The sequence below is a fragment of the Bufo bufo genome, chromosome 4 (genome assembly GCF_905171765.1).
Source record: "Bufo bufo chromosome 4, aBufBuf1.1, whole genome shotgun sequence".
NCBI lineage: Eukaryota > Metazoa > Chordata > Amphibia > Anura > Bufonidae > Bufo > Bufo bufo.
In genome coordinates, this window is record NC_053392.1 from 32,659,708 (window position 1) to 32,671,889 (window position 12,182).

At 44.9% G+C, this 12,182-nt stretch overlaps 1 long non-coding RNA gene across 2 annotated transcripts; it reads left to right on the plus strand.

Annotated features, from left to right (window-relative positions):
* Nucleotides 1-845: 845 nt before the first annotated feature.
* LOC120997114 lies at nucleotides 846-10,059 on the plus strand. Of its 2 annotated transcripts, none has more exons than XR_005778093.1 (3): nucleotides 846-981; nucleotides 1,154-1,293; nucleotides 9,821-10,059. It is a non-coding gene; the product is annotated as an uncharacterized LOC120997114 (long non-coding RNA). The 2 variants fall into 2 exon arrangements; XR_005778092.1 differs by lacking the exon at nucleotides 9,821-10,059 and adding an exon at nucleotides 1,466-1,663.
* Nucleotides 10,060-12,182: the final 2,123 nt, after the last annotated feature.

Here is a 12,182-nt window from a genome sequence, read left to right on the forward strand (position 1 = left end):
CTGCCTGAAGATACTGAGTGCCGTCTCGCGTGCCTGCTAAGTTAGGTGAGGGTGGTGGTGTCATCATGACCAACTGCTGCTCCCTATTGTGAAGTTGACCGCGTGCCCCCAGACTGCTGCTCTGTCCCCATTGACTATAATGAGGGCAGAGTTCCAGCGAGGCACGTCAAAAGGCTGTCAGAATAAAACTAGAACATGTCCTGTTTACTGCACATAGGGTGGCGGAGCTGGAGCGGTGGCATAGCCGTGCGAGGTGAGCCAGGACAGGAGAGGGAGTAGTCCCGTCTGGGAGGCAGAGGAAGAAAGAAGAGCCTGCCTGAAGATACTGAGTGCCGTCTCGCGTGCCTGCTAAGTTAGGTGAGGGTGGTGGTGTCATCATGACCAACTGCTGCTCCCTATTGTGAAGTTGACCGCATGCCCCCAGACTGCTGCTCTGTCCCCATTGACTATAATGAGGGCAGAGTTCCAGCGAGGCACGGCAAAAGGCTGTCAGAATAAAACTAGAACATGTCCTGTTTACTGCACATAGGGTGGCGGAGCTGGATCGGTGGCATAGCCGTGCGAGGTGAGCCAGGACAGGAGATGGAGTAGTCCCGTCTGGGAGGCAGAGGAAGAAAGAAGAGCCTGCCTGAAGATACTGAGTGCCGTCCCGCGTGCCTGCTAAGTTAGGTGAGGGTGGTGGTGTCATCATGATCAACTGCTGCTCCCTATTGTGAAGTTGACCGCTTGCCCCCAGACTGCTGCTCTGTCCCCATTGACTATAATGAGGGCAGAGTTCCAGCGAGGCACGTCAAAAGGCTGTCAGAATAAAACTAGAACATGTCCTGTTTACTGCACATAGGGTGGCGGAGCTGGAGCGGTGGCATAGCCGTGCGAGGTGAGCCAGGACAGGAGAGGGAGTAGTCCCGTCTGGGAGGCAGAGGAAGAAAGAAGAGCCTGCCTGAAGATACTGAGTGCCGTCTCGCGTGCCTGCTAAGTTAGGTGAGGGTGGTGGTGTCATCATGACCAACTGCTGCTCCCTATTGTGAAGTTGACCGCGTGCCCCCAGACTGCTGCTCTGTCCCCATTGACTATAATGAGGGCAGAGTTCCAGCGAGGCACGTCAAAAGGCTGTCAGAATAAAACTAGAACATGTCCCGTTTACTGCACATAGGGTGGCGGAGCTGGAGCGGTGGCATAGCCGTGCGAGGTGAGCCAGGACAGGAGAGGGAGTAGTCCCGTCTGGGAGGCAGAGGAAGAAAGAAGAGCCTGCCTGAAGATACTGAGTGCCGTCTCGCGTGCCTGCTAAGTTAGGTGAGGGTGGTGGTGTCATCATGACCAACTGCTGCTCCCTATTGTGAAGTTGACCGCGTGCCCCCAGACTGCTGCTCTGTCCCCATTGACTATAATGAGGGCAGAGTTCCAGCGAGGCACGGCAAAAGGCTGTCAGAATAAAACTAGAACATGTCCCGTTTACTGCACATAGGGTGGCGGAGCTGGAGCGGTGGCATAGCCGTGCGAGGTGAGCCAGGACAGGAGAGGGAGTAGTCCCGTCTGGGAGGCAGAGGAAGAAAGAAGAGCCTGCCTGAAGATACTGAGTGCCGTCCCGCGTGCCTGCTAAGTTAGGTGAGGGTGGTGGTGTCATCATGGCCAATAATAAGCTCTAAGTAGCCAGATACAAAGGGCCACAGAACATCCAGCATTCAGGCAAACTGCAATAAACAGCATGCAAGTGAAGCTTATTGTCTGCATCCCTGGTGGAGTAAGGCAGTCACAGGGTTAATATATAATATATATATATATATTCTTTTTTTCCAAATAAATGTAACGCAGCACTCCTTCTTAGATAAAAAGTGGAAAAATACCAAATTTATTCAACACATGTTGATACAGGCAACGTTTCAGCTCTCTCACAGAGCCATTATCAAGCCAAGTGATAATGGCTCTGTGAGAGAGCTGAAGCGTTACTTGTATCAACATGTGTTGAATAAATTTGGTATTTTTCCACTTTTTATCTAAGGATTGCTGCGTTACATTTATTTGGATTGTGTTTGGACCCCAGGACCCAAGGGAAAACGCTGGCACCTTAATCATTTGCATCACTTGAAGTGAGGAGTGCTGCCCTGCCATCTTTTTGATATATATATATATATATATTGCAAAAATCCACAGCACTCCTTAAAAGTGAAAAAATGTGCTATTTATTCACACATGTCATACAGCAACGTTTCGGTTCTCTCTCAGAACCTTTTTCAAGCCTTCAACACTTGGCTTGGAAAAGGTTCTGAGAGAGAACCGAAACGTTGCTGTCTGACATGTGTGAATAAATAGCAAATTTTTTCACTTTTAAGGAGTGCTGTGGATTTTTGCAATTTGTCTACCACCCAGAATTGAGGGGTTACCGCTGGCACCCACTTTACAGAGTGCTGCCCTACTTTTGATGTGTGATTTATATATATATAGCCTCTCTAGGGAAGTACAGGTGTTAGCGTTAGCATCCTGGGTGATCAAAAGCATTGAAAGGGCTAATATCTGTTTTCCTGGTGGTCCTGCTTGCATCTGTGACCCTGCTAGCTATACCACTATGCTGTATTATTACGGCGCAGTTTAATTGCATTTTGCAGTAACATATTGCATTGATTCGCTTCCTTAACCACCTCAGCCCCCATAGCTTAAACACCCTGAAAGACCAGGCCACTTTTTACACTTCTGACCTACACTACTTTCACCGTTTATTGCTCGGTCATGCAACTTACCACCCAAATGAATTTTACCTCCTTTTCTTCTCACTAATAGAGCTTTCATTTGGTGGTATTTCATTGCTGCTGACATTTTTACTTTTTTTGTTATTAATCGAAATTTAACGATTTTTTTGCAAAAAAATGACATTTTTCACTTTCAGTTGTAAAATTTTGCAAAAAAAAACAAGATCCATATATAAATTTTGCTCTAAATTTATTGTTCTACATGTCTTTGATAAAAAAAAAATGTTTGGGTAAAAAAAAAATGGTTTGGGTAAAAGTTATAGCGTTTACAAACTATGGTACAAAAATGTGAATTTCCGATTTTTGAAGCAGCTCTGACTTTCTGAGCACCTATCATGTTTCCTGAGGTTCTACAATGCCCAGACAGTACAAACACCCCACAAATGACCCCATTTCGGAAAGTAGACACCCTAAGGTATTCGCTGATAGGCATAGTGAGTTCATAGAACTTTTTATTTTTTGTCACAAGTTAGCGGAAAATGATGATTTTTTTTTTTCTTTTTTTTTTTTTCTTACAAAGTCTCATATTCCACTAACTTGTGACAAAAAATAAAAACTTCTATGAACTCACTATGCCCATCAGCGAATACCTTGGGGTGTCTTCTTTCCAAAATTGGGTCACTTGTGGGGTAGTTATACTGCCCTGGCATTCTAGGGGCCCAAATGTGTGGTAAGGAGTTTGAAATCAAATTCTGTAATAAATGGCCGGTGAAATCCGAAAGGTGCTCTTTGGAATGTGGGCCCCTTTGCCCACCTAGGCTGCAAAAAAGTGTCACACATGTGGTATCTCCGTATTCAGGAGAAGTTGGGGAATGTGTTTTGGGGTGTCATTTTACATATACCCATGCTGGGTGAGATAAATATCTTGGTCAAATGCCAACTTTGTATAAAAAAATGGGAAAAGTTGTCTTTTGCCAAGATATTTCTCTCACCCAGCATGGGTATATGTAAAATGACACCCCAAAACACATTGCCCAACTTCTCCTGAATACGGAGATACCAGATGTGTGACACTTTTTTGCAGCCTAGGTGGGCAAAGGGGCCCATATTCCAAAGAGCACCTTTCGGATTTCACTGGTCATTTTTTACAGAATTTGATTTCAAACTCCTTACCACACATTTGGGCCCCTAGAATGCCAGGGCAGTATAACTACCCCACAAGTGACCCCATTTTGGAAAGAAGACACCCCAAGGTATTCGCTGATGGGCATAGTGAGTTCATGGAAGTTTTTATTTTTTGTCACAAGTTAGTGGAATATGAGACTTTGTATAGACTTTGTATGAAAAAAAAAATAATAATAAAAATCATCATTTTCCACTAACTTGTGACAAAAAATAAAAAATTCTAGGAACTCGCCATGCCCCTCACGGAATACCTTGGGGTGTCTTCTTTCCAAAATGGGGTCACTTGTGCGGTAGTTATACTGCCCTGGCATTCTAGGGGCCCAAATGTGTGGTAAGTAGGTAAATGACCTGTGAAATCCGAAAGGTGCTCTTTGGAATGTGGGCCCCTTTGCCCACCTAGGCTGCAAAAAAGTGTCACACATGTGGTATCTCCGTATTCAGGAGAAGTTGGGGAATGTGTTTTGGGGTGTCATTTTACATATACCCATGCTGGGTGAGATAAATATCTTGGTCAAATGCCAACTTTGTATAAAAAAATGGGAAAAGTTGTCTTTTGCCAAGATATTTCTCTCACCCAGCATGGGTATATGTAAAATGACACCCCAAAACACATTGCCCAACTTCTCCTGAATACGGAGATACCAGATGTGTGACACTTTTTTGCAGCCTAGGTGGGCAAAGGGGCCCATATTCCAAAGAGCACCTTTCGGATTTCACTGGTCATTTTTTACAGAATTTGATTTCAAACTCCTTACCACACATTTGGGCCCCTAGAATGCCAGGGCAGTATAACTACCCCACAAGTGACCCCATTTTGGAAAGAAGACACCCCAAGGTATTCGCTGATGGGCATAGTGAGTTCATGGAAGTTTTTATTTTTTGTCACAAGTTAGTGGAATATGAGACTTTGTATAGACTTTGTATGAAAAAAAAAAAAAAAAAAAAAATCATCATTTTCCACTAACTTGTGACAAAAAATAAAAAATTCTAGGAACTCGCCATGCCCCTCACGGAATACCTTGGGGTGTCTTCTTTCCAAAATGGGGTCACTTGTGGGGTAGTTATACTGCCCTGGCATTCTAGGGGCCCAAATGTGTGGTAAGTAGGTAAATAATGAATATTAAACCGCGGCACTCGAATTGAGTAGTAAATTATTTTTTAATCCATCCACAAAAATGAGACTTAAGGCCAACGTTTCGGTCTCATCCCGAGACCTTGTTCACGGCCTGGAAGCAGGAAACGTCTGGTGTGGAGGATGGCTTTTAGCGTTTCCTGCTTCCAGGCCGTGAACAAGGTCTCGGGATGAGACCGAAACGTTGGCCTTAAGTCTCATTTTTGTGGATGGATTAAAAAATAATTTACTACTCAATTCGAGTGCCGCGGTTTAATATTCATTATATACTGACTGTCTACCGCTGAGCACCGGACCACTGGTAAAGGAGTGCCGTCCAAACAACCTCTACATTGTAAGTAGGTAAATGACGTGTGAAATCCGAAAGGTGCTCTTTGGAATGTGGGCCCCTTTGCCCACCTAGGCTGCAAAAAAGTGTCACACATGTGGTATCTCCGTATTCAGGAGGAGTTGGGGAATGTGTTTTGGGGTGTCATTTTACATATACCCATGCTGGGTGAGAGAAATATCTTGGCAAAAGACAACTTTTCCCATTTTTTTATAGATATTTCTCTCACCCAGCATGGGTATATGTAAAATGACACCCCAAAACACATTCCCCAACTTCTCCTGAATACGGAGATACCACATGTGTGACACTTTTTTGCAGCCTAGGTGGGCAAAGGGGCCCAAATTCCTTTTAGGAGGGCATTTTTAGACATTTGGATACCAGACTTCTTCTCACGCTTTGGGGCCCCTAAAATGCCAGGGCAGTATAAATACCCCACATGTGACCCCATTTTGGAAAGAAGACACCCCAAGGTATTCAATGAGGGGCATGGCGAGTTCATAGAAAAAAAAATAATTTTGGCACAAGTTAGCGGAAATTGATTTTTTTGATTTTTTTTCTCACAAAGTCTCCCTTTCCGCTAACTTGGGACAAAAATTTCAATCTTTCATGGACTCAATATGCCCCTCAGCGAATACCTTGGGGTGTCTTCTTTCCAAAATGGTGTTATTTGTGGGGTGTTTGTACTGCCCTGGCATTTGAGGGTCTCCACAATCATTACATGTATGGCCAGCATTAGGAGTTTCTGCTATTAATAGAGAATAGAAACATAGAAACATGTTTCTATGTTTCTATGTTTCTATTCTCCTTATATTGAGCATACGGGTAATGAGATTTTTTTTTTTCCGTTCAGCCTCTAGGCTGAAAGAAAAAAATGAACGGCACAGATTTCTTCATTCGCATCGATCAATGTGGATGAAAAAATCTCTGCCAAAAAAAAAAAGGAGGGGAAAGGCGTCTGCCAGGACATAGGAGCTCCGCCCAACATCCATACCCACTTAGCTCGTATGCCCTGGCAAACCAGATTTCTCCATTCACATCAATCGATGTGGATGAATAAATCATTGCCGGGATTTTTTTATTTTTTTTTATATACAAAGTGTTTGACAAAGCATAGGAACACCGCCACCTCCTCAGCTCATATGCCTCGGCAAACGTATCTTTTACTGCAGAGGAGAAATCTCGTCTTGCAGCGCCTCATACACCGACTTGCGTGTAATCTGACAGCAGCGCAATGCTTCTGTCAGAATGCACATCAGTGCTGCAGCTAGTCGATCGGTTGGTCCACCTGGAAGGAAAAAAAAAAAAAAAAAAAAAAAAACAGGCCGCAACACAATAATTTTATTGACTTTGGAAGAGAACATATAAACTTTAACTTTTTGAACTGAACATTAACCTTTTTGCTTACTGGTGTTTTTTTGTTTTGTTTTTTTTTTACCTTTATAGAACAAACCTCTCCTTCCCCATGGGTCAATGTGCAAAGCGCAAATCGCCCAAAGATGTGGCGAAGTACGTTATGCACTTTGTTCCATGTGAAAGGAGACGTTTGCAGCAGCTGTGAGTGAATGGGCCCTAATAGCCCTGTGTGCCTGTCTTGGTGAGATGTGATCCCTATGCTAGGTGTACCTGTGTGTGGTACTTCCGGAAACACTCTCCTAAGCATAGGGCAGGGTGGTCAGGACAGTCAGGACAGAAATAGTGGGTGTCACGCCTTATTCCACTCCTGCTACAGACACGACATCTTTTTCGGGGTGACGGTTGGGTTGAGGTACCAGCAACGACATTGGGGAAATGTCGCTCGTGTAGACGGCTAACTACACTGGTGGATGGGGCCACGGAACCTTCTGGATACAGGAGGTTCTCGATGATCTCTTCCTGGAATTTGAGGAAGGATCGTGTTCTCCCAGCCTTACTGTAGAGAACAAAACTATTATACAGAGCCAATTGAATCAAATATACAGACACCTTCTTATAACAGCGTCTGGTTCTGCGGGAAACTAAATACGGAGACAACATCTGGTCATTGAAGTCCACCCCTCCCATGAGCAAATTATAGTCGTGGACTGAGAGGGGCTTTTCAATGACACGGGTTGCTCGCTCAATTTGGATTGTCGTGTCTGCGTGAATGGAGGAGAGCTTGTCTCTCCATTTCACCGCGAGTAGTTCTTCGTTACACAAGGCAGCCCTCTCCCCCCTTGCAAGACGGGTGGTAACGAGCCGTTGGGGGAAGCCCCGGCGACTAGGTCGCACGGTGCCACAGGCGCAAATCCGTTCTAGAAACAAATGCCTAAAGAGGGCCACACTTGTGTAGAAATTGTCCACATAAAGATGGTACCCCTTGCCGAATAAGGGTGACACCAAGTCCCAGACTGTCTTCCCACTGCTCCCCAGGTAGTCAGGGCAACCGACCGGCTCCAGGGTCTGATCTTTTCCCTCATAGACATGAAATTTGTGGGTATAGCCTGTGGCCCTTTCACAGAGCTTATACAATTTGACCCCATACCGGGCACGCTTGCTTGGGATGTATTGTTTGAAGCCAAGGCGCCGGGTAAAATGTATTAGGGACTCGTCTATGCAGATGTTTTGCTCGGGGGTATACAAATCTGCAAATTTCTGGTTGAAATGGTCTATGAGGGGCTAAATTTTGTGGTCAAAAGCTGGGTGGCCTCTGGGACGGGAGGTGGTGTTGTCGCTAAAATGCAGAAAACGCAGGATGGTCTCAAATCGTGTCCTGGACATAGCAGCAGAGAACATGGGCATGTGATGAATTGGGTTCGTGGACCAATATGACCGCAATTCATGCTTTTTAGTTAGACCCATGTTGAGGAGAAGGCCCAGAAAAATTTTAATTTCGGAAACTTGGACTGGTTTCCACCAGAAAGGCTGGGCATAAAAGCTTCCCGGGTTTGCGGTTATAAATTGTGTGGCATACCGGTTTGTTTCTGCCACAACTAAGTCTAAGAGCTCCGCAGTCAAGAACAGCTCAAAAAATCCCAGGGCCGAACCGATATGAGCCGTCTCAACCCGAACTCCAGACTGGGCGGTGAAAGGGGGAACTAATGGTCAGCACCTCAGGGATTCTAGGGGCTCTACGGGCCTGTCTGTGCGGTGGCTGCGACGGGGTAACTACTGCACGTGCCACCGTACCAGCTTCAACTGCCCTTCTGGTGCTCGCTACTTCACCATGTTGTACGGCAGTGCTGGTACTAGGTCCAGGAAGGGCTGCGCTGCTGGTGTATGCCTCACCACGTGATCCGGCAGCGACAGCCCCACTCTGCTGCTCTTGAAGCGGATCCTGCGTAACCTGTGGTCTAGCGACACTGGGCCGGGTACGCCTGATGCTATCAGGGACCTCCACCTCCTCGTCCGAACTTTGGGTCAGAGAGCCACTGCTTTCTACAGGTTCATATTCTGACCCGCTAGATTCGTCAGATGAGGGTTCCCACTCCTCATCCGACTGGGTCAGAATCCTGTAGGCCTCTTCAGAAGAATACCCCCTGTTTGACATTTTGGACTACTAAATTTAGGGGTATTCCCTGAGACTACCCAAGAAAAAAAGCAAACCTGTCTTACAAAGGGGAGGCTAGCGAAGTACCGGAGGCCGCTGCGGTTGCTAAAAAATATCAAAACTGTTTTTTTTTATCGCCGCATCGCGTGTAAAGTGAATGTGCAGTGATCAAAAAATATATATTTTTTGTCACTGCGGCGGGGGGGCGTGGGTGAACGCACGTGTGGGCGACCGATCAGGCCTGATCGGGCAAACACTGCGTTTTGGGTGGAGGGCGAGCTAAGGTGACACTAATACAATTATAGATCTGACCGTGATCAGTTTTGATCACTTACAGATACTATAAAAGTACAAATGCTGATTAGCGATACGCTAAACAGCGAATAAGTGACTGCGGTGCGGTGGGCTGGGCGCTAACTCACGCTAAACTACCTAACCAAGGGGCCTAAACTATCCCTAAAACCTAACAGTCAATACCAGTGAAAAAAAATAAGTGACAGTTTACACTGATCACTTTTTTTCCTTTCACTAGTGATTGACAGGGGCGATCAAAGGGGTGATCAAAGGGTTAATTGGGGTGCAGGGGGGTGATCAGGGGCTAAGGTGTAGTGTTGGTGTACTCACAGTTCAGTCTGCTCCTCTGCTGGATCCAACCGACGAAAAGGACCAGCACAGGAGCAGAGAAGCCATATAACAGATCATATTTACTAATATGATCTGTTATATGGCTTGTGATTGGATTTTTTGAAAATCGCCAGCCTGCCAGCCAATGATCGTTGCTGGCAGGCTGGTGACGAACTTGTTCTTTAACTTTTGCCGACCCGCGATGCGCATGCGCAGGCCGGCTCTGACCGAAATCTCGCGTCTCGCGAGATGACGCACGGATGCGTCCAGGAGGAATGAATCAACCACCTTCCGGACGCATCCGTGCGTTAGGCGGTCGGGAGGTGGTTAAGTTAAGACACCCCATGTTCACATTATAGGGCACCTGAATATGTGAGAGGACGTCCCTGACCAGAGTGAATCAGCAGGACCTTCATGTGAGCAGCTACAACATCTGGGCTGGCAGTACGGTGCCAGAAAACCAGCAATAGTCCTTCAAAATCCGTGACTCCAGGTGCCTAGCTGAGACCCTATAAGTAGAAGTTATAATACAGTAGTACGCACTACACATATAAAGTACCTGCACCCCTTCTCAGCTCAGTTATATTACCCCACTGTATAATGTACCCTACTCCTCAGTTATATAACTGAGGAGTATCAGGGTACATTATACAGTGGTAATATAACTGAGGGGTATCATGGGACATTATACTGGGGTTAATATAGCTGAGGGGTATCAGGGTACATTATACAGTGGTAATATAACTGAGGGATATCATGGGACATTATACTGGGGTTAATATAGCTGAGGGGTATCAGGGGACATTATACAGTCATAATATAACTTATATATTACCCCTGTATAATGTCCCTGATAGCCCTCAGTTATATTAGCCCTGTAAAATGTCCCCTGATACTCCTCAGCTATATTACCCCTTGTATAATTTACCCTGATACCCCCTCAGTTATTTTACCACTGTATAATGTACCCTGATACCCCTCAGTTATATTACCCCCTGTATATGTATAATGTCCCCTGATACCCCTCCTCAGTTATAATACGCCCTGTAATATACCCTGATAGTCCTTAGTTATAGACAGAGCATTTCTTCTGCTCACACAGGTTAAATAAAATAGTCTGTTCTATAAGCACCACATTATTTTCTGTCCGCCGCCACAAAACAATATGGAAGTGCCCATCCCGAGACCAGGCTCTGGATCCGCCACTGTCCAGTCCCCAGCCATTAGTGATCTGAAAAGCGCAGGTACCCACACACTGTCCCACAGATGGGGTCACCTATTATTAATCTAAGGTACATGGTGTTATTACATTAGTACCCCCATGTACCTCAGATTAAAAGTAAGTGGCCTCTAATCACCTCATCAAATAATGGGCAACATTGGGTTAACCATTAATGTGAGGTACACATAATGAGGTTACTTAGTGTTAATGTGAGGCACTTGCATGTCCAACTTGATAAAGCAATGTGCCTCATATTAACAGCAAGTTACTCCAGCATGTACCTGATGCCATTAACCCCATGTTGTCCATTATGTTAAGCGGGGTACTACTTGACGAGGTTGCTATTAATATGTGGCACATGGTTTCATTAATTTAGACTCCATGTGTCTCACATTAATAGCCAGTAACCTTATCATACTGTAGTACCAACACCAACCCACACATTAACCCCATGCTGCTCAATGTCCATTATGTCAGGAAGTACTTGCTGGTGTTACTATTAATATGAGGCTTTATCCATTTAGACCTCTATTTGCTTCACATTGATAGTAAGTGACCCCATCAAGTACATCCTCGCATAATGGTCAATTGATACTTTGCAAAAAGTAAAAATAAAAAAATACTCACGTTTATCCCATGCAACATGTGGTTAACGTGTGAGTATTTTTTATTTTTTTTGCATGTTAAATTGGTGTTGTAATACTTTTTTTGGTATCAAACTCAAAATTCTGGTATTAGAGAAGACTTCATCCCTGCTCAGTGGCCGTTGTATTCGCTCTAGTCTAGCTGAGATGCCGTACAATTGCTGGGGACCTCTTCAAAGCCAGTGAGAAGATGAGCTGTTCTTGCAAGAATGACCTAGTCTCGCAAGAACAGCTCATCTTCTCCCTGGCTGGGAAGAGGTCCCCAGCAATTGTACGGTGTCTCAGCTAGAGCGAATTCAACATCCACTGAAAAGGGATGAAGTATCTTCCTCCCTGAACCTAGAATTACAGATTTTTCAATATACGGCGCTGCCTATACATATACTATGCTACATGCCAATCACAGCTTGACAAAGGGCGTATTCACTGTTGCCCAAAATGTTACAGCAGTATGTGAATATCCATATGTGGTGGTTCTCCAATAAAATAAATTCTTAATTGCAGGATTTATTAGGGCCATGCGACAAATAGGAGAACAAGAATAGTGCAGTTGAACTTGTGTATACATACTAGGCACGAAAAAGAAACAGCTATATTCAGGGGAAGATTAGTAACAAGTGGACAGAATTTAATTTCTCACTTGTGCACTCCACGCACAGATAAAATAAAGCCACAAGCTATTAACCCTTGTAAAATGAGTAAAAAGCAAACATTGCTGCAGAGTTTCTTTAAAAAGGGAGAAAGATCCAATGATAAGACAGCAGATAAGACAGCAGATGAGACAGCAGATGAGACAGCAGATAAGACAGCAGATAAGACAGCAGATGAGACAGCAGCAAAAAAAAAGAAAGCTGC